Source organism: Leucoraja erinacea, chromosome 4, assembly GCF_028641065.1.
Source record: "Leucoraja erinacea ecotype New England chromosome 4, Leri_hhj_1, whole genome shotgun sequence".
Taxonomy (NCBI): domain Eukaryota; kingdom Metazoa; phylum Chordata; class Chondrichthyes; order Rajiformes; family Rajidae; genus Leucoraja; species Leucoraja erinaceus.
The window spans coordinates 72,312,553-72,333,926 of NC_073380.1; positions in this window are offsets into that span (position 1 = coordinate 72,312,553).

Consider the following 21,374-nt stretch of genomic DNA (forward strand, 5'->3'; position numbering starts at 1 on the left):
CACGGGTCTCCCCGCCGGCTTTCCGCAGCCACCTAAAAGTAAGTAGTAAAAAAGGAACGCAGAGTCTCTTACCTGCTGTTCCCGACTTTCAAATTCTCCCGCTTGGGGAACGCCGTTCCCCCCTGTGTGACTCGTTGCAATGCGTGTAGCGATATGACACGCATGCGTGGAAGCGGGGTTCTTCACGAAGTCACTCACGTGACTCCGAAGTAAAATTTACAAGATTGAGGGGGGATCTTATAGAAACTTACAAAATTCTTAAGGGGTTGGACAGGCTAGATGCAGGAAGATTGTTCCCGATGTTGGGGAAGTCCAGAACAAGGGGTCACAGTTTAAGGATAAGGGGGAAATCTTTTAGGACCGAGATGAGGAAAACTTTTTTTCACACAGAGAGTGGTGAATCTCCGGAATTCTCTCCCGCAGAAGGTAGTTGAGGCCAGTTCATTGGCTATATTTAAGAGGGAGTTAGATGTGGCCCTTGTGGCTAAAGGGGTCAGGGGGTATGGAGAGAAGGCAGGTACAGGATACTGAGTTGGATGATCAGCCATGATCATATTGAATGGTGGTGCAGACTCGAAGGGCCGAATGGCCTACTCCTGCACCTATTTTCTCTGTTTCTATGTTTCTATGTAACTCTACCGCTGCGCCACCGTGCCATCCAATGTATGCTATTAGTGCCACCGGAGTTCATTAGGGCAAGGGTCTAGTGGAAGGTTTGAGCAAACAAGCTGAAGCAGGGACAGATTTACAGAGGTGGATATAGATGGTTTCATGATTGTATGGATAAGCAATCTGAAATATATCTTAGAGTCAGCGATAACACTAAATTTGCAGACAAAAATTGGATGAGTTTCAGACAGTTATCAAGAAGGCAATGGAGTTACTGGACTGGGAAATCAAATTCCAGCAGGGACTGAAAATATATTGATTCTCCCAAAATTTATTATTAAAAAATCTGCTCATTCAACCTAAGTGTTGACAAAGCAGAATGACTGAAAATTTGAGAGAGTGGAGGAGTGAAGAAAAGTGGTTTGGAGATACAGCACTGAACCAGGCCCTTTAGCCCACCGAGTCTGCACTGAGCAGTGATCCCCCACACCTACATAATCCTACACACACAAGGAACAATTTACAATTGTACCTAAACCAATTGGTACGCAAACTACCAAACTGTACGTCTTTTGAGTGTGGGTGGAAACCAGAGCACTCGGTGAAAACACGTGCAGATCACAGGGAGAACGTACAATCTCCGTACAGACAACACTCATGGTCAGGATGGAACCCAGGTCTCTGGCGCTGTAAGGCAGCAACTCTACTGCTGCGCCAATAACGAGAAATACCTTCACCTTGGATGTCTACTGTGAATTTGATAAGAGCAATAACAATGACCAGGAAGCATGATTGGAGGGATTCAAACAAATACTTGGACTTTATATAATGCTGCTATACATTTTAAGGAAGGGTGTTTTTCATTGATTTGAAAGGGAGGAAGTATGGCCTGAAAAGTGAGAATGGTAATAAAATAAGCTTGGGCCCAAGAAGGGACGATGTTGCGTTATTCATTATTCATGCGATTATAAACATTGCTGATAAAGACAACATTTAATCTCCTCTCCACTTGATCTAAATTGGTTATGTTTGGCCATCTTCTTCGCATCTTGTTGGCTCATTTTAAATGGCAATAATTAACTATCCTACCATGGTTCAGCAATGTTTACCCGGCTTTTGCAACCCAAACTTAAATAAGTTAATGGATATTTGCTTTGGCACGCAACCACGCATGATGGCAGCCTCGCCAGAAGTCTGTCTATTTATCTTTTTTTTAATTTTTGGTGAGTTTTAAAAGTTTGTGTTAATGTGGGGGGTTTGTTTTATGTGCGGGGTGGGGGAAGGGGTCGGAGGAAACTTTTTTCAATCCTTTACCTTGCCGGAGGTGCGATTATTTTCCAGATCAAACCTCCAGTCGCTCTGCCGTCTAACATCATGGGGCTGGAGGCCTTGCTGACTTTTAGCCCCACTGCGGGGGTGTGGACTTGCCATCGGAGCCTGTGATCCCTTGCCTGGGAATGACGCTCCAACCATGACCTGCGGATTTTAACATCGCTGAGCTTGCAGTCTCGGGTAGAGACCGAGTCGGGAAGCTCCAACAATGCAGAAGTTTTGACTAGCCCCGACCCGGTCAGATCACCCGGTGTGGGGAGCTGAGATCCCCCCTGATGCAGAAGCTTGATTGCCCCGATGCAGAGGGCCTGACTGCCGGCTACAGGAGCCAAGATCGCCCCGTCAACGGATGGCTCGAAGCCCCCGACCGCAGGAGCACAGAGTGGAAGAGATTGAACTTTTTTTTCGCCTTCCATCACTGTGAGGAATATGGAGGAGTCACTGTGGTGGATGTTTATGTTAAAATCTATTTTGTGTGTTCTGTTGCTTTTTATTAGTATGACCGTATGGCAAATCAAATTCCTCCTTTGTTGCAAAACATACTTGGCTAATAAAGTATGATTATGATTATGATCCCCACTTCCATCCTACCCCAAAACTTTCACCATCACTCCCCATTCCGGGGGATGAAAAATACTTTCACCATATCCTCATTCCAGTCGTCTCCCCACATCATGAACGAGCCATTTCCTACACCCATCCTTACTGCGTGCTCCATCCAGACATACATTACCATTCCCACCATTATCCCCATTTGCAAATCCATCCTCTAAGCAGGTGCACCTTTATATCGAATCGTCAGGGTAAATAAAATACATTTCCTTTCCTGAAGGATATTGGTGAACCAGTTGTAATCAACCAAAAGGAAGGAAGCAAATCAAAAAGAATTGCAAGTGAAATCAATATTAGCAGTAATAAAAATGGGAGTAACAAAAAAATATAGAAATAACAGAAATTTTACTTCGGAGTCACGTGAGTGACTACGTGAAGAACCCATCAGCTCGCATGAGCATCATACCGTCTATTGCATTCTGCAACGACTGGCTGGCAGGCGCGCTGCTCCTTCTGCGGTAAAACCCTGTCTCACGGTAGGAACTGAGCCACGAGGTACCCCGAGTGAAAGACTCGTGGTTGTGTACGAGATCCCAAATGTATGATCAAGAGTTTAACCGAGTTCCCACGGATATGACAAGTTTGTCGTTTTCTGCGATGTTCCAAGTTCGCCTCCCGAGTTACTAAGTTCCTCTCCCAAATTACTCTTGAGTAACTACCAGGGTAGTGGGAGATGGTGGCGGAAATATTGAATGGAACACAAGCCTTGCTGCACTGTAGACTGCAGAAACCTGGTGGGTATGAGAGGTTTAGAGGGATAGAGGCCAAATGTGAGACGAGGTCATCCCTCAGCATTCTGCACTGCAAAGAAAATAAAACTCAAACCTATCCACCTTCTTCTTGCAACCCAAGCCGTCCAGGAAGGACCCAGCTTGGCATGAACAAGTCGGACCGAGGGGGCGGCAAATTTGTTGCGAAATTCGATTTAATAACAACCGCAAGATTTTAAACGGGAAGCTTGCGCATTTGGCGCTTTCATGAATGTTGAGCGTTCCCGAGAGCTTGTGAAACTAAATGGAAAATGCGATGGATAAAGTCGCATGTTAAAAACTGCAAGTTGTTAGAAAGTCGCCCGAAGCAAGAGGTGGGCAGCACTGGAGCAGTGATAACCTGAAGCGTTTATTTCTACTTTAGTGCCAGCATAGTTCACAATACGCGAGGATTATGTGTGTCATGTATTCATGTGAATGAAGCGTGTTGGTGGGCGGGCAGTGTGTAAGATGGATAACAATACCAAGGGACAAACTGGAGTCATACATAAACAATAAAGAATAGGACTCGAGAATAGAAAACTCACCACTAACCAAAGCTTCGGCATGATGAGCGTATGGAATGGAGCCCTCCACTGTACCGGCTTCCTGAAGCCTGAGCAAGAAGCGGCCGTCCCTCGACTTGGTCGAGTCCCCTCACCGGGCTCTCCTGTAGGGTTGAAGCATGTGGGAAGGAACTGCAGATGCAGGTTTAAACCCACGAGGAGAGAGAAAAAGCCGGAGTAACTCAGTGGGTCAGACAGCATCTCTGGAGAAAAGACCCAAGGGTCATCACCTATTCCTTCTCTCCAGAGCTGCTGCCTGGCCCGGCCCACTGAGTTCCCTGTGGTTGTTGAAACTTTGTTTTTGTTTATTAATCTGCAGTACCAAGTCGCAGATAGACAACATAAGATCGGGCGTTTATCCCACAAATGTGATGCTCCATCCTGATATGGTCCTAGGATCAGGGCCATATCAGTGCAGGTCTCCTCGGGGGCCTGCGGCAGCACCTAAGGCTGCTTACAAATCTCCCTCTCTGTGGAAGGGAGTGCGAGGGGTCAGTGTCTAACTGACTCCAATCTGGGAAGGATGTCCGTGGAACATGCCAGAGTTCTCCTCACGTTACAAGCTTTGCAAGCATCAACTACCTCACGTCATATCATTACAGGAACAGGTGATGGCTGTAAGATACCATGCACCTGTATATTGTTCCTGAAAATACCAGAAGTGAACAGCACTATCTGGGGTGACATTGGAGTGGGCATGAAAATCCAGGAGATAAAACTCCAACAAATTTAAACAAAATTACTGGCCTGGAGTTGATGTACAATGCACACTTTGTAATGAACTGCTTTCAGAAGAATGCCATCAGACCTGGCTTAAAACCAAATTTGCAGGCTCATGTAAGGCCAGCAATGTCTAGCTGCAGTAACTTCTCTTCGGGGAAGACCTATCCAACAGGTAAGATCTGGATGAGGAAGCAAAGCTGTCGGACTAATCAAAGTACCAACAACAAGCAAAGCTTCATCATTTCGGCAACATCACACTCCACGCCTCCATCGGCAGTAAGCGGTTCACTGAAGCTGGTAGCAGCTTCAAAGCTGGGCATAGGTCTTTCAGGTCAAGGCTCAAGCCAGTCCTCAGTAAATATATTGAATCCATGCACCCCAGCAGTCCTTCTTTCCAAATTAAGGACGGAAATTGAACCCGCATCAGGGGCCATTGGGCTTACCATAAGACCACCAGTAACCATGGAGGTTGGTGGGTCTGGTTCTTTCCGAAACATGGGGAATGTGGACCATTTACAAGTTGGTAATGTTTACACTTGTTTTTTTTGTACAAATAGCAATGATAACATTAAATTAATTTATACTGCACAGTATACAAGGTTTTCAAGCAGGCTTCCGGGCCAGGATTGCCTTTCGAGACAGGCTCGGAAATATGGCCAGAGTTGTCTTTCGAGACAGGCTCGGAATTATAGCAGGCGTGGCCTGAGCATTGTGAAAGATGATGGAGGTCGGTTCATCCTTCATTCACCTCGCATGTGCAGTTTAGACATTTCAGTTTAGCAAACTTGGTTACTGTCTATCTTCAGCTCCGAGGTTATTTACCAAATTACTAAAAACCAGTGCTTGGGCTGCTCAGACCCTAAAAACACTTGTTACGGCCTCTCTGGATAATATTCTAAGCGCTGTATTTTGCTAAAATTAACTGATTCAGCCGCAAACTATATTTGAGAAATTGGGGTTTCTCATCCATCCGGTAAAATTTAAGTTGATAACAACTAGAATTATTGATTATTGGGATTTACCTTTAACTCTATTTATTTGTCTGTGACTCCACACTGGGGCAAGAGACTAGAATTAGCTGAAGCTATCAAAGTCACATTGGTGGACGAACAATATTCAGCATTGCTCTAATAACTTTTGGTCAGTAAATCTTCAGTTATCTACAAACTGATGTTAGTGCTCTAAGATGGAATTACTAATACCATCTCGAGTTACGGAGGCGGATACAATTAGCATGAGTTACCAATTCTTCAGTTATATGGTATAAACTACCTATAGACACAAGGTACATTCTATGGGTTAAAGGTTATTGTGCAAATATGCATAATCTGCATGCTCAAGTTGATACACTATGGAGATGGCATATGTTAATCACATGGGTGCAATCAAGACAGTATCTTGTGATTGTTTACAAAACCACATTTGGCGCTCGTTTATCATCACATAAAATCAATGATAACACAGAATCGATGTTGGATCATAAAGTATTTAATGACATTACGGATCGATGGAACACCGAAGATCGAGATGTTTGCAACCAGGCTCAATCAACAGTGGCAAACAATATGTGGCATGGCAGTGGCAATAGATGCATTCTCACTACACTGGGGAGGATTGTTCTTTATGTCTTTCCTCCATTTTGCCTCATCAGTCGGGTCTTGCAACAAATTCGGCAAGTTCCCACTTCAGGCATTTTTCTAAGTGCCTGACTGGCCTATGCAGCCATGGTTCCCGCTGATGTTGGGAAAGATAATAGAACCTTATATGGTTATTTCTAGACATAAAAATTGCTGGTGCAGCCCGTGTCTCGGGAAACCATCCTCTGCATGATAAAATCAATTAATTGACGCAGACTTTGAGAAGACCTTTCCTGCGGCTTGGGTTGTCAGGCCGAACCATGGGCATGCTCACTGCAGATTTCAGGGATAACACCAAAAAAGCAGTACATTCCCTCATCAGGAGATGGGAAGTATTAGTTTAAATGCTAATATTACATATAATTTGGCACGGATGACTGACGTCTTGAAGTTCATTTTCGAATGGGTCTTTGACGAAAATTAAGTTATAGTGCCAACTGTACCAAATGTGCCTTCTCATCATATTGGCTGCGGGGAGCGGGACCCACTCTGTCGGATCTCACCCTCTGATATCCAAATTTATGAAGGGTCTTTTCAACTCAAAACCTCCCAGACCCAGGTACGCAGAGATATGGGAGGTTAACATTGTGCTAACACCGCTTCACCAGTGGGCTTCAGCTACATCTCTGTCCTTGGTCAAACTCACTTACAAAGTGGTTATGCTCATGGCGCTGGTTTCAGTGCAATGTGTCCAGTCATTGCATAAGCTGTGACTGGACCGGATGATTACATCTGCAGGCAAAATAACATTTATGTTTATGACTTAGTCAAGCAGAGTAGACCAGGGGCATCAGGTCTCAAACTAGATTTGTTAGCATTTCCTTTGGACCTTTGGTTGTGTGCGGTCACACATCTACAACAATATGCTAAGGTCACGAAGAGCCTTAGAGGCTCTGAACTAGCAATGTTTGTTAGTTACATAAAGCCTCATAAGAAGGTATCAATACAGACCTTCTCCAGGTGGTTAAATGGGTTCTGGCTTATGCAGGAGTGAACACTGACATTTTCAAATCTCACTCCACCAGGGCTGCAACAAAATCAGCAGCAGGGTTATGGACGTTCCGCTGGACCACATCCTAGCGGCTGCAGGATGGTTTAACAAACGATCTTCCAAACATTTTATAACAAACCCATTGCCAGACCGGGGGTATTTTCCAACTCTATTTGCCAACTCTATTTTAGGTTCTGTTTTATAGTTTCCTCCCGGATGAGACGGGTTATTATTATTATTATTATTATTTGTTCATTAAAAAACATCAACATGTCTAAATCTATGTTATGTCTGAATGCATTATTAATGTTCACTCATCCTTGGTCAACTGGTGCAGTGTGTGACGCCTGGACTCGTTTCCACGGCATGCAATCACAGAGCTTTGAAATCTGCACATAGTCACTCACATGACTCCAAAGTAAAATAGTAAGATTAAACGAGCTTACCAGTTTGAAGTTTGATCTTTATTTTATAAGGAGATACAATGAGGGATTACGTGCCCTCCGCTCCCAACCCTCTCTCATAAAGGTCAGCTGGTATTTTTAGTTTCTCGATTCTTACTATGTTCAGTTCAACAACTGTTATCTGTGATTTCACACCGCTGCTTTGAAGATTGACATGCATACGGGCTGGCGGGCTCTTCATGTAATCCCTCATCGTAACCTCATAAAATAAAGATCAAAATTCAAACTGGTAAGTTCTCGTTTAATCTTACTATTAGAAAATAAGGGATGGGATAATGATTTGGAAGGAACTGCAGATGCTGGTTTACATTGAAGATAGACTAAATGCTGGAATAACTCAGCGGAACCGCTTATGATATGTAATGAAACTGGGTCCACTTTGCAGAATGTAAATGGCACACAGTGCTTTGCCTTGCCTGCAAACTAGCGTTGTTGTTCCCTGCAGGAAGTGCTAATGGTACAGTTCATTAGCTGGCCATTTAGGCAGGGGAAAGAATTGTTCTGGGCCAATATAAGCAGAGGAAGAAAATTGCACAGAGGTCCAGGGTAAAATTATGAAAAGGTGGAATAATGGGATCAGGTGGTTTCTGATTACTCGGAAGGCAGCAGGGAAAATAGCTGTGGAGAACAATGCAGAGCTCAATATCAAAGGACATGGATGTATGACCAGAATTAGCATACATAGAGGTGGAACCTCATCTGTGTACAAGATTACACATGAATTCTGATGCAGGATCATCAGAAAGAATCCTCCTAGGCAGCAATCAGAGGAAGCCTTATGGATTTGTGCTATCAGTCTTCACAGTAAGGAAGGAGAATAACGAATACTTATGCTAGTCATGGGAAACTAATAACAATTCCAGGAACTTACCAAAGCAAATTGATGAAAGCAAATCAAACGTCCTTCACCCCAGCTATTTAATGACACAGATGAAGAAATTGAAAAAGCTGAGGATGGGAAGATTTAATAGGAACCTTTTTACACAAAGGGTGGTAGGTATATCATATGAGCTGCCAGAGGAGGTAGCCGAGGCAGGCACGATCAAAACATTAAAACAACATTTGGACAGATACATGGATAGGCTAGGCTTAGAGGGATATACTCCATAGGCCAAAAGCAGGCAAGTGGGTCTAGTGTAGATGGGGCATGTTGGTCAGCGTAGACAAATAGGGCCAAGAAGCTGGTTCCATGCTGTATGGTTCTATGACTCTCTATGATTCTATGATTCAAAATCCATGGTGGAGCAGTGGTAGAGTTGAAGCCTTACAGCGAATGCAGCACCGGAAACCCGGGTTCGATCCAGACTACGGGTGCTGTCTGTACGGAGTTTGTATGTTCTCCCCGTGACCTGCGTGGGTTTTCTCCGAGATCTTCTGTTTCCTCCCACATTCCAAAGACGTACAGGTTTGTAGGTTGATTGGCTTGGTAAATGTAAAAATTGTCCCTAGTGAGTATAGGATAGTGTTAATGTGCAGGGATCACTGGTCGGCACGGGCTTGATGGAAAGGGCATGTTTACATACTGTATCTCTAAACTAAACTAAACTAAAAATTCAGGGAGTATGCTCTTAGACTGAAGGTATATCTTCAATATTTGAAAATGGGAGAGAGAAGCTAGAAATTACAGCCTGACCTCTATCGCAGAGAGTTTTATTGAAATCTGTAATTAAGCATAACATGACTAAACTCTGAAATATCAAATGAGTAGATTATATCCAGGAATCCTGGTGGGATTTTTGAAGAGTTAATTAAAGTCGTAGCCCAAGTGAATCTGTATAAATGTTTTTTTAACGTTGATTTCCAGAAGACGTTGATAATTCAGTCATTAGAGATACAGTTATTAAATTGCAATTAAATCTGATTAAATTAAAGACAAAAATTGATGAGATTAGGAAATTAGTTGAGCAATAGAACACATTAGAGAAAAGTGCTGACAGGTCAGAAAAGAAACTGACATTTATCACCTCACAGAGTAGCAAAGATTCAGTTATTCACCGCTTTTCATTAATGAATCAGAATACGCAATTGGAGTCCAGAACCAGTGGCCAACACTGGGTAAAAGACTATGTGCATCTAACTCTGGGCAAAATACAGTGTATCTATACCATTGTGTTCTTTATCAGTAAATTATTCTGCTAATCAAACTATCGATATTGAAAATTACTCTAGCTATGCTCAGGTTACAAAATCAATATGTTTACCCTCAGTTGGTGAAAAGTTACAACCTATCCCGAATTATAGGTGGTTTTAATTACTGCTTTTTAAAGATCATAAACCCACACCTACACCAGAAATTTTGGTTTCTCCTGCTCATTCCCAGCTGCAAAGTATCATCATATCAGATAATATCTTCCCATTTGGGGGAGTCCAAAAACAGGGGCCACAGTTTAAGAATAAGGGGTAAGCCATTTAGAACAGAGGTGGGGAAACAATCAGAGGGCGGTGGAGACTGGTGCTCTGGATACTTTCAAGAGAGAGCTAGATAGGGCTCTTAAAGGGAGCGGAGTCAGGGGATGTGGGGAGAAGGCAGACTATGGGTCCTATCTGTACAGAGTTTGTACGTTCTCTCCATGACCTGTGTTGGTTTTGTCCGAGATCTTCTGTTTCCCCCACACTCCAAAGTCATACAGGTTTGTAGGATAATTGGCTTGGTATAAATGTGAATTTGTGTCCAGTGTGTGTAGGTTTGTGTTAGTGTGTGGGGGGTCGCTGGTCGGTGCAGAATCGGTGTGTCGAAGGGCCTATCATCATGCTGTATCTCTAAACTAAGCTAAACTAAACTATTTCAACGTAACTCAATTCACAGCATTTGTTGCACCATACCTAGCACTAAAAATGTGAAAGATGTATTCTTCTCCAAAATAAAATGCAGGTATAGTGGAACATTGTCAGGACTTCCAGAGTTAAATGAAGGGAACTGTTTATCCCAGATGAAGCTTTTGGTATTTTGAGGACAGATAAAAAGATTATTGTATTTCTATGATTCTGGACTCTCAGGGGTATAACTTTAAAATCAAAGCAATATCATTCAACAGGTTCAACAGATTTTCCTTCATAGGGGAGGTAAAAGTAATGTATAATTCACTCCTGCAAAAGCAGTAAGTGCTAACTCATTTAACAATTAAATGAGAAATTAATAAAAAAAACTTTTAACATTACCCTGCCTGTTTTCAATGTATATGTTGTGATTAAGGTGGCATAGTTGCACAGCTTGTCAACAAGCTGCCTCATAACATCACAGACCTGGGTTCAATCCTGACCTCGGGTTCTGCTATGTGGAGTTTGCACATTCACCCTATCACCACATGGGTTTGCTTCAGGTGATCCAGTTTCCTCCCACATCCCAAAGACATGCAGGTGTGTAGGTTAATTGGCCTCTGTAAAATTGCTCCTAATGTGTAGGATGAGAAAATGGGATAATATAGAACTAGTGTGAATGGGTGATCAATGACAGGCGGGGACTCAGTGGTCTGAAGGGCTTATTTCTGTGCTTTCCCCTTTAAAGTAAAATAAACGAAGATGGTTTCCAATACCAGTAAAAGGAAATCCAGCATTTTTGAATGGGCCTGGAATTTAGTTTAGTTTAGAAATACAGCAGGGAAACAGTCCCATTGCCCCATTGAGTCCGCACTGACCAGCGATCACCGCACATATGTAACACTACCCTACACACACTAAGGACAATTTACAATTTTACCAAGCCAATTAAGCTACAAACCTGGACGTCTTTGGAGTGTGGGAAGAAACCGAAGATCTCGGAGAAAACCCACGCTGGTCACGGGGAGAACGTACAAACTCCGTTAAGACAGCCCCCATAGCCGGGATCGAACCCGGGTATCTGGTGGTGTAAGCGCTGTAAGGCGGCAACTCTACTGCTGCGCCACCGTGCCACCCTTTTTTTTTTGCTGTGACAGTGACACAGATTAATAGCATGATGGGTAAATTGGACTGCTGCTACCTTCATTTTTGAATAATGAAATTACCACAAAATCTATTGGATAAACACCCAGAAAAAGCAAGCAGAGGGGACTGGTATGGAGAATGGCCTCTGCAGTTGGTCCCAAAACGGTTCTAAATTTGCTGCTAGAATTTTGAACTCAATTGGCAAAAACAAGCACGGATTCAAATTATAGACAACTAATTCACCTGAAGGTCTGTACTTATACTTTCTTGTATTATTCATTAGATAGTTCACTAACCCTCCCTTTCCCAGTGAGATTATATAAACAACACTGAAAGCAGAGGCTTTTAGTCATCAGTTGCTCAAGCAGTCTGTAATCCCCATGGTATTTTTGATTCACCATTTAGATTTTAATAAAATCTAAAAGGCAGATTGTGATCACTTCTCACTAGTTTCATAATGTATAGGATTAATGACCAGAATTACATATTAAAAAGTCACTTTGGTAATTAAAAAATGTGAATTACAACTCATTTTCACGGTCCATAATTTCAGTTTTTGCAATAACTATCAGAATAGTAATATTAATATTAAGAAAAACACTCTGATTGGGGATAGTATAATTGTTTCTCTCTTTAACAGTTCACTAAAACACCTTTGATTGCAACACATGAGTCCTCTTGAGTTGTATTGGTTTGATAGCTCAGGATAATGATGAGGAGTAATTTATTCACACCTGAGGTCTGTGGAAGCTCAATCCTGAGTACAGGCAAGACAGGAGATTGGCAGAATTTCTTATCCTATTCGCATCAAGGGCAGAGGAGTTTGTGTGGGAAAGTGGTGCTGAAGAAAAGATTAGCTATGATCTTAATGAATAGTAGTACAGGAATAAAAAATACTGACCAGCAACTCAGTGCCAAAGGAAATGATTTCAAAAATAATACAAACCTGAGAATGAGTAAATGCCACAAGACTGTATAGTTGCAGCATTTAGGCTTATCCAGAAACCTTGATAGCTGCATGGGTAAAGGGAAATATCAAGCAATGCAGCATTTAAAGGGAGAAGTCCTTCTGCAGGTACTGTCCATAAAGTATTTGTATGCTCCCCCTGTGATTGCATGGGTTTTCCCCGGGTGCTCAGGTTTCCTCCCACATTCCAAAGGTTTGTAGGTTAATTAGGCTTCGGTAAAAACCATGAATTGTCCCTAGTTTGTAGAATAGTGTTAGTGTGTGGGGATCTCTGGTTGGGGTGGACTAGGTGGGCTGAAGGGCCTGTTTCCGTGCTGTAGCTGTAAACTAAACAAAAATTAAACTAACCTAAAGTTGAGGAGAGCATTAATATTGCACTCAGGCTCAGTTTTCAAACTTTCAAGTTGTAAATAGAAGTTAATAGAACTGAACTGGTTCATTATAGAAAGACAAATAAAATGGTTCTCTGTGGTTTCTTTGATGCATCCTGAAGAAATTCCGTTTTTAGTCTGGCATACCTTCCAATAACAAAACTGACAGTTCTTGATAAACCCATGCCTCTCCAAATGCTGATCGATGCCATTTCCAAGATATTTTTCCCTGTGTGCTGACAGCATACCGACCAGCCAGTGCTAACTTGACATATTTCCCTTTCACTTTTTAAATAATGATTGCATGCCTGCAGCCAAAACATTAGGAAATCTGTTCTGTTGCCTCACTTTCTTCTTGCCGGAGTCTGGATAGGTCATGTCCAGGCCGTATACTGAGCGGCTCTCTGTTAGTTATTTGGTGAATCCCTTTCTCCCTTTTAAAATAAAGGGGAAATAAGTTAGATGTAGTGTGTTTTGGGTTTCTAATCAACATTTAAGAAGATGATACACAAAAGGCCATAATAATAAATTGACCTGGAAAGTGGATTAGTTGACAAACAAATGTGTATATATATGTGGACAAGCTTTTCCCACTGAGAGTAGGGAAGATTCAAACAAGAGGACATGACTTCAGAATTAAGGGACAGAAGTTTAGGGGTAACATGAGGGGGAACTTCTTTACGCAGAGAGTGGTGGCGGTGTGGAATGAGCTCCCAGTGGAAGTGGTGGAGGCAGGTTCATTGGTATCATTTAAAAATAAATTGGATAGGCATATGGATGAGAAGGGAATGGATGGTTATGGTATGAGTGCAGGCAGGTGGGACTAAGGGGAAAAAAAAATTTGTTCGGCATGGATTTGTAGGGCCGAGATGGTCTGTTTCCGTGCTGTAATTGTTATATGGTTATATGGTTATATATTGTTAGATAAGGTACAGAGTCGAAGATGGATGGGTGACTTGCAGATTAGCAATCAGTTAAGGGCCTGTCCCGCTGCGGCGACCTAATTGATTAGAAGACTTTGCCCTCGACTCATACCCGCAGTATGTTGACACGAGCTCCTAGGAGGTCTTTATAACTCTACTTCATGCACGAGAGTAGTCCCCGCGTACTCAAGGCCTCAGCTCAGTCGTGCCGTTTTTCTCAACATGCTGAAAAATGCCCGCGAGTAAAAAATGGTCGCCATGGAAAAAAATCAATATTTTTTTACTCGTAGGTTTATTCGAGGTAGGTCGTGGTAGGTCGGTATGTTATTTGTAGATAATCGAGGATAGTCGAAGGTAAAGCTCGTTGAGAAAAAAAAGGTAAGTAAACCGACTGGTAATGTTAAATGCCAGCTAAACTTTATTAAAATTTGCCTGGCTTCTTAAAAGTGTTTCCACTCTGTCTCCCCTCCTTCTCTCCCCTTCTCTCCCCTTCTCTCCCCTTCTCTCCCCTTCTCTCCCCTTCTCTCCCCTTCTCTCCCCTTCTCTTCCCCTCTCTCCCCTTCTCTCTCCCCCCCACCCCCCACACTATCTAAAGGACTTATCGTTACTGTGCCAGCCGTCTTTTACCTTCCTGTTCATCGCGGGTGTGAATTTCAGGCAGCACTCCCCCGCTTTGCCTGCCCCCGCCTTTGTGATGTGTTTGTGTGTGTGTGTGTGTGTGTGTGTGTGTGTGTGGGTGCAGACAATCGATCCAGCTCGCGGTTTCATCGCAGACAGTCGCTCCAGCTCGACGTTTTTCAGGCGAGTGCCCTCGAGCTTGAAGGTCGAAGACAGTCGCTGAAAAACCACGTTAGTGAGACAGGCCCTCAACTGAAGCGCTGCTATAGGGTTCAGTTTCCATGTTTATTCCACCCCCATGTTTATTTTCCAGCTTTCTTACCCTCAACTACAATCAGTCTGAGTAAATTTCAGTATAGGAGTAAAGAGGTTCTTCTACAGTTGTATAGGGCTCTGATAAGACCACATCTGGAGTATTGTGTATAGTTTTGTTCTCCTAATTTATGGAAGGACATCCTTGTGATTGAGGCAGTGCAGCGTAGGTTCACGAGATTGATCCCTGGGATGGCGGACAGTCATATGCGGAAAGATTGAAATTGACTAGGCTTGTATTCACTGGAGTTTAGAAAGATGAGGGGGATCTTATAGAAACATATTCAATTATAAAAGGACTGGACAAGCTAGATGCAGGAAAAATGTTCCCAATGCTGGGCGAGTCCAGAACCAGGGACCACAGTCTTAGAATAAAAGGGAGGTCATTTAAGACTGAGGTGAGAAAAAAGACTGGAGAGCATAGGTTTCCGTTGAGAGGGACAATGTTTAAGGTGATATTCGAGACAAGTATTTTACATAGAAAGGGAATGGTTCCTTGGCCACGTTGCTGATGGGGGTGGTGGTGGCAGATACAATAGTGGCATTTATGAGGCTTTTAGATATGCACCAGGTATGCAGGGAAGGGAGAGAGTGATGGATCATGTGCAGACAGAAGGCATTAGTTGGTCTTCACATCATCTTCACCACACACATTATGGGCTGAATACTGCTCTGTACTGCTGTGACTCTGCACTGTTCTATGTTCAATATTCTCTGTTCAGTAATTCATCTTTACTGCTGAACTCAGGATCCACTGGCAATAAAGGCCAACATATTATTTTTTGTTTGAAGAAGGGTCTCGACCCAAAACGTTACCCATTCCTTCTCGTCAGAGATGTTGCCTGTCCCGCTGAGTTACTCCAGCTTTTTGTGTCTATTTTTGGTTTAAACCCCGCATCTGCACTTCCTTCCTACTTATTTCTTGTTTAGTTTAGTTTAGTTGGTTGATACAACAAAGAGACAGGTTCTTCAGCCCACTGACTCCAGACCAACCGTTGATCACCTGTTCACACCTGTTCACACCAGTTCTGTTTTATCTCATTCTCCCATCCACTTCCTGCACAAGAGGGACACCTAATTGTAACAAATTAACCTACACGTCTTTGGGATGTGGAAGGAAAATGGAGCATCTGGAGAAAATCCACGCTTTCACAGTGAGAAGGTGCAAACTCCACACAGACAACACCCGATGTTGGGATCAAATTTAATTCCATAGTGCAGTGAGACAGCAGCTCTACCAGCTGCACCACAGTTCCTTCATTGATTATAGCACCTGAATATTATATTTCAGTGGTTTGTGTACAAGGTCAGCTAGGTTCCTTGAAAAGTTATCTTTTTTAAACCATGACCATATATAAAATATTCTGTTGTGTGTACTAAAGTAGATGGCCTCTTCACACCTTTGACATTATATCCAGACTGATATATTCTCACTACTTACTTACCTTATCTATAGGCAATTGAAACTATATTTTTCCCTCTAACCCTCTAACTCACAATCCCACCTGGCAATCAGTTTTTTCACACTCTGTTCTGTCTGTTAACAAATTCTCAACCTATGCCGATGTATTGGTTCACCGATTCCATGCAGGCTAACTTTGTTGACTACCTTCCTGTCTGGAACCTTCTGAAAATCCAATAATTACATCCATGCTTTCCCTCTTGACTCCGCTGCAAACTGAATCATCAAAAAACTGCAATAGATTTGGTGCAATGAAATGGTTTTCCTTTTACATAAATTCAGGTCTTTTCTGATCCATTCTATTATTCATTCCTAAGTGTCCTGTTATGATTGCATGACCTATAAACTTCTGAAAGATAGTTACCAATGCATCATTAAATCTATAGCCACTTCTTTCAAAACAATGCAATACAGATCATTGTATCAATGGCATATATCAGTAATCTTTCTCACTAACCGCTCCTGCGTTTTTTTCTGAAAAATACTAATTTCCTTTGGGTCCTTATTTTCGCTGGACCCTTGGTATGTCAGGCAGATTATCTGTACATTCTTCTTGAAAAGCAGCCTAAATTATGTATTTAACATCACTTGACCTCGGCAGTCTTTTTCTTCATACATACCTATCAAAGCTATTACAGTCCATTTTACTCCTGAGTCATGTGAGTGACTACGTGAAGAAGGCTGTCATCCCACTTGTCGCGTCATTACGTTGACTTGCTTTGTGCAAACGAGCTGACTGGTGGCAGCATTTGCGCTGTCCAACGGTAAGTTTAAACCAACAAGGTAAGTTTTAAACTTACCTCTGGGATTGTTTTTTGTTTTGCAGGAAACTCATTACAGAGTTTGCCTGCTGGATTGGGGGCGAAGTCCAGACGGGCAGTGGGTAAACCATTATGGACCATGGGAACCCCAGTCACGGAGCATAAGGAATCCCGGTCATGACCTCGGGGATACCGGAAACCGACCGCGGGACCTGCTACGGAGACCGCGGAAGTGCGAGTGGCGGGGGCAGTCGAAATTCGCCTCTCCAATTGCTGCCAGTGGAGCCAGCAGCATCGGACTGATGCTGACAGCACCTACACAGCCATTGGAAAGGTTAGTCACAAAAATTGTATCTCCCTCTCTGCGGCGGGGAGTGTAGGGAAGAGGCCCATTCATTAAAACAAAACGGGTCAGGACTACCTAGGCAAACCCAATTGGAGGGTTAGCCACTATTTGATATCTCATTCTGAGGAAGGGAGCGCAAGAAGAAAGCCCACAAACAAGTCGGGCCACGAGGATTCCGGATGGAGAGGATTAGTCCCTTCATGGGTAACGTGTTTAAATGTTCAAACCCACATGGAGCACCTGGTGGAGAGGTGCTCCACAATGATATACTCCAAAGGAGGGAGTTATCAGCCCGGGCATTATGGAGAACCTGCAGGCAGCGGCACCTGTTTCAGGGCTGCACAAATGTCTCCTGCTCTGAGGAGAGGAGCATCCAGGGTCAGTTTCAGTCTGACCCAAAGCAAAGAACCTGATATAGATCCGCTGGAGGGGCCATGTCAGCGCAGGTATCCTCAGGGGCCTACGGCAGCACCTGTTTTCAGGGCTGCCTACGAATCTCACTCTCTGTGGATTGGAGTGTGAGTGGTCAGTAGGTAACTGATCTCAAATTTAAAGTATGAACATACTGAAGCACATGCATATGGCCTCAAGAGTACTCGCAAACAAAGGGTTTGCTGCTGGAAGAGTTGGTCTCCAGCCGTTAGCAGAATACCCAGAAGGGGCCAGAGTTCTCACTCTACAAGTGCCAACAAGGGAACAGTGCTATCAGGGTGTCATTTGAGGGCAAAATCCAGGAAATGAAACCAGATGCCGAATCCTCTCTTCAGGTAAGACCAGAAGAAGGAAGCAAAAGCTGTCAGACTAATCAAGGTACCAATGACAAGCAAAGCTTCATCAGTAGGCGACAACACACCCCACACCTACATAGGGGGTAAGCGGTTCACTGAAGCCGGTGGTAGCTTGAAAGCTGGGCATGGAAATATGACCAGTCGTCTTTCAAGGCAGACTCAGAGTTGTGGCCAGAATTGTCTTACAAGGCAGGCTCAGTATGATGAGGTTTCAGACCAAGACCCAAGCCAGGGTCAGGAGAAATATGGAATCCACACACCCTACCAGTCCCAATCAAGGAGAGAAAAGGAACCCGCATCAGCGGCCTTTGGGCTTACCATAAGATCATCGGTAGCCATGGAGGTAGGTGGGTCTGGGTTTTCCGAAACAAGGGATTGTGGACCAGTTACATGTTGGTAATTTTTACTCTTGTGTTTTTGTACAAATGACAATGAAAAACAACATGAGAGTCAGATCTGGTTTTAAAAAACAGATGATAACATGTGATTACTTTTATTGCACAACATACATAGGTTCCAAGCAGACTTGGAATTGGGACCGGAGTTGTCTTCGAGGCAGGCCCAGTATTATGGGCAGGATTGCCTTTCAGGACAGGTGACAGATGGAGGATGTCACTTCATCCAGGTTTAACTCGTATGTGCAGTACAGACTTTCAGAATAGTAAATTTTGTTATGGTCTAACAACTGTTTTTTATAGGAGCCATATGGCAAGCATCAATCTCAAAGATTGCATAACAAAGTCAAGTCTGAATGTATGAATCTTTTTTCACTAATCCATGGTCACTTCATGCAGTGTGTAACGCATGGATTCATTTCCGGCATGAAATCACAGAGCTTTGAAATCTTCATGTAGTCACTCACTTGACTCCGAAGTAAAATATTAAGATTAAACGAGAACTTACTAGTTTGAAGTTTGATCTTGATTTTATGAGGAGTTACGATGAGCGATTACGTGCCCACCGCTTCCACCCTCATATTATCAAGGTCATATGGTAGTTCTAGTTCTCATAATCTTAGTATGTTCAGGTCAACTACTTGTATCTGTGATTCCATACTGCTGTTTTGAAGTATGACGCGCCAAGTGGGATAACGGCCTTCTTCACGTAATCGCTGATCGTAACTCCTCATAAAATCAAGATCAAACTTCAAACTGGTAAGCTTGTTTAATCTTACTATTTTTATGTTTTCCACAATCTCATAATCCATTTACCCTTCCCAATCAATGTCTTAGTACTCTTTTGTTGAATTCTAAAATGCTTCCAGTTCCCAAGGTCTACCGGCAGCTTTACAAACATCTTCCTTTTATTGATTGCTATATTTGGTTTCTCATGTCAACACACGCAGACAATTTTCCCTTTGGCTTCTTGTTGCTTTGAAGATAATTATTTTACAAATACTATTCTTTAAAGCGAGCAATTGTATATCTACCATTTCAAATTAACCATCATACATTCATGATTTTAGATTGAACTATACTGCTTTGCAACTCAATTTAAATTCTATTGATTTTCCCTGAAGGTTTCTTCATAACAAGATTATTAATTGATCTATTCTCATTGCACAATAAGAAATCAAGAATAACCTTTTCCTTGTTAGTTCCTTGACACATTGATATAGAATGTTTTTCTTATATACACCATCTTTAACGTGTTCTCTGTCTATTAACCCAAACTTTGTACTACATTCAAAATAAGAGACAAAACAGTTTTTGCCCATGCTGATGATGTAATCTGAATATACTGAGGAAGGATAGGGTCAGAAAGCTAATATTTTGGTTTATGCAGAGATCTATGCTATGCTGTGTACAGATTTCTCAGGCAACAATCATCCAGTAGCTGTCCATATTCACTAGATAAATAATGGATAACTCCCAAAGACATTTTCCGTGGGGAATTAGCCTCCGGGAAAATGCCTATAGGAAATCCGCAGAGACTTTTGTAAGATGTTGGGTATCAATATTTAATAATGGTAACTTGAAAGGACTGTGGCCCATCAAATTGCAAACTCAGCAAAGGCCTTCTAAAACAGTGAACAGAAGCAAATATAATCCACTAAAACAAATAGTGCACAGACTGGCAAAATAGTGTTAATCTTGTGTAGGCCTCCCACAAGCACAGTAAATAGTTTTCTCAAACAGTTGATTGCCAACACCTCGAACTTAAACTCATAATCTTTTAAGCCTGAAGGAGCCAAAAAAAAAATCCTTCTTCTCAACATACACACCTCTCAGCATTTGATCCCTTTGGTTGTTGTTGATGGCATATGCACATACTTCTTACCTTTTCCTTCTCGATCTTTTTTCGATCTTTAAGAACTAGAAAGATCACTATCACAAACTAAAAGGATGTAGACAGTGAGGATGCTGGAATTGCAGCATCTGGGAGACACCAGCTGTAAAAATGAAACAGAAATAGCTATATATACACAACAGGTCAGGTAACATCTGTGAAGAATAAATCAGAGTTAACATTTCTGTTCTGGGCCTTTATCAGAATTTGGATAAAGGGAAAACATGTTAGTTTGAAAGTTGCAGAGAGGATTGGAACAAATGCACAGGACAAGTAGAATCTTGCTGATGGATGAGGGCAGGGTGAGAAACTATTGATGAAGTTCTATAATTAATAGGTTAATGAGGGACGCAACAAAGTGAGATAGAGAAAGAAAACAAAAAACAATCTTTAAATGCTTTGAAAGAGAGTTGCATGAAATATCTAGAAGGACACGACATGCTAATAAAGAGAAAAACAAATTAATCAATATTAGAGATGGAGGATCCTGAGCGGAACTAGTCAGTCCATAGATTACCGCAGTTATCGTAAACATAGTTCCGCTAAACCTCCCTCCATCTTCCCCCAACAGTAAAAATTCCGTTCCATTCCCTGATCTGTCTGTGTTGAGTTTGCATGTTTTCACTGTGACTGTGTGGGTTTCCACTCGGTGCACTGGTTTCCTCCCACATCCCAAAAACGTGCCGTTTGGTTTTGGGTTTGGTCGGGGACTTCATCTGGGTCAGTTGTTTTTCCACGGGTTCACTCTCAGAAAGGCTGACATTGCATTCACCACAGTGACCCTGAACATAGGCATCACCTGAGGCTGTCGGGGAGGCGAATGCCAATCCACTAACCTTCTGTCAGAGTCAGCTTGACGGGGAAGGATATTCTGTTGGCAGCAACTCGGTGCAACTTCACTTTGTAGCCCATGATAGCATTCAAGCCTTGCAACAATCCATGTGTGGCAGC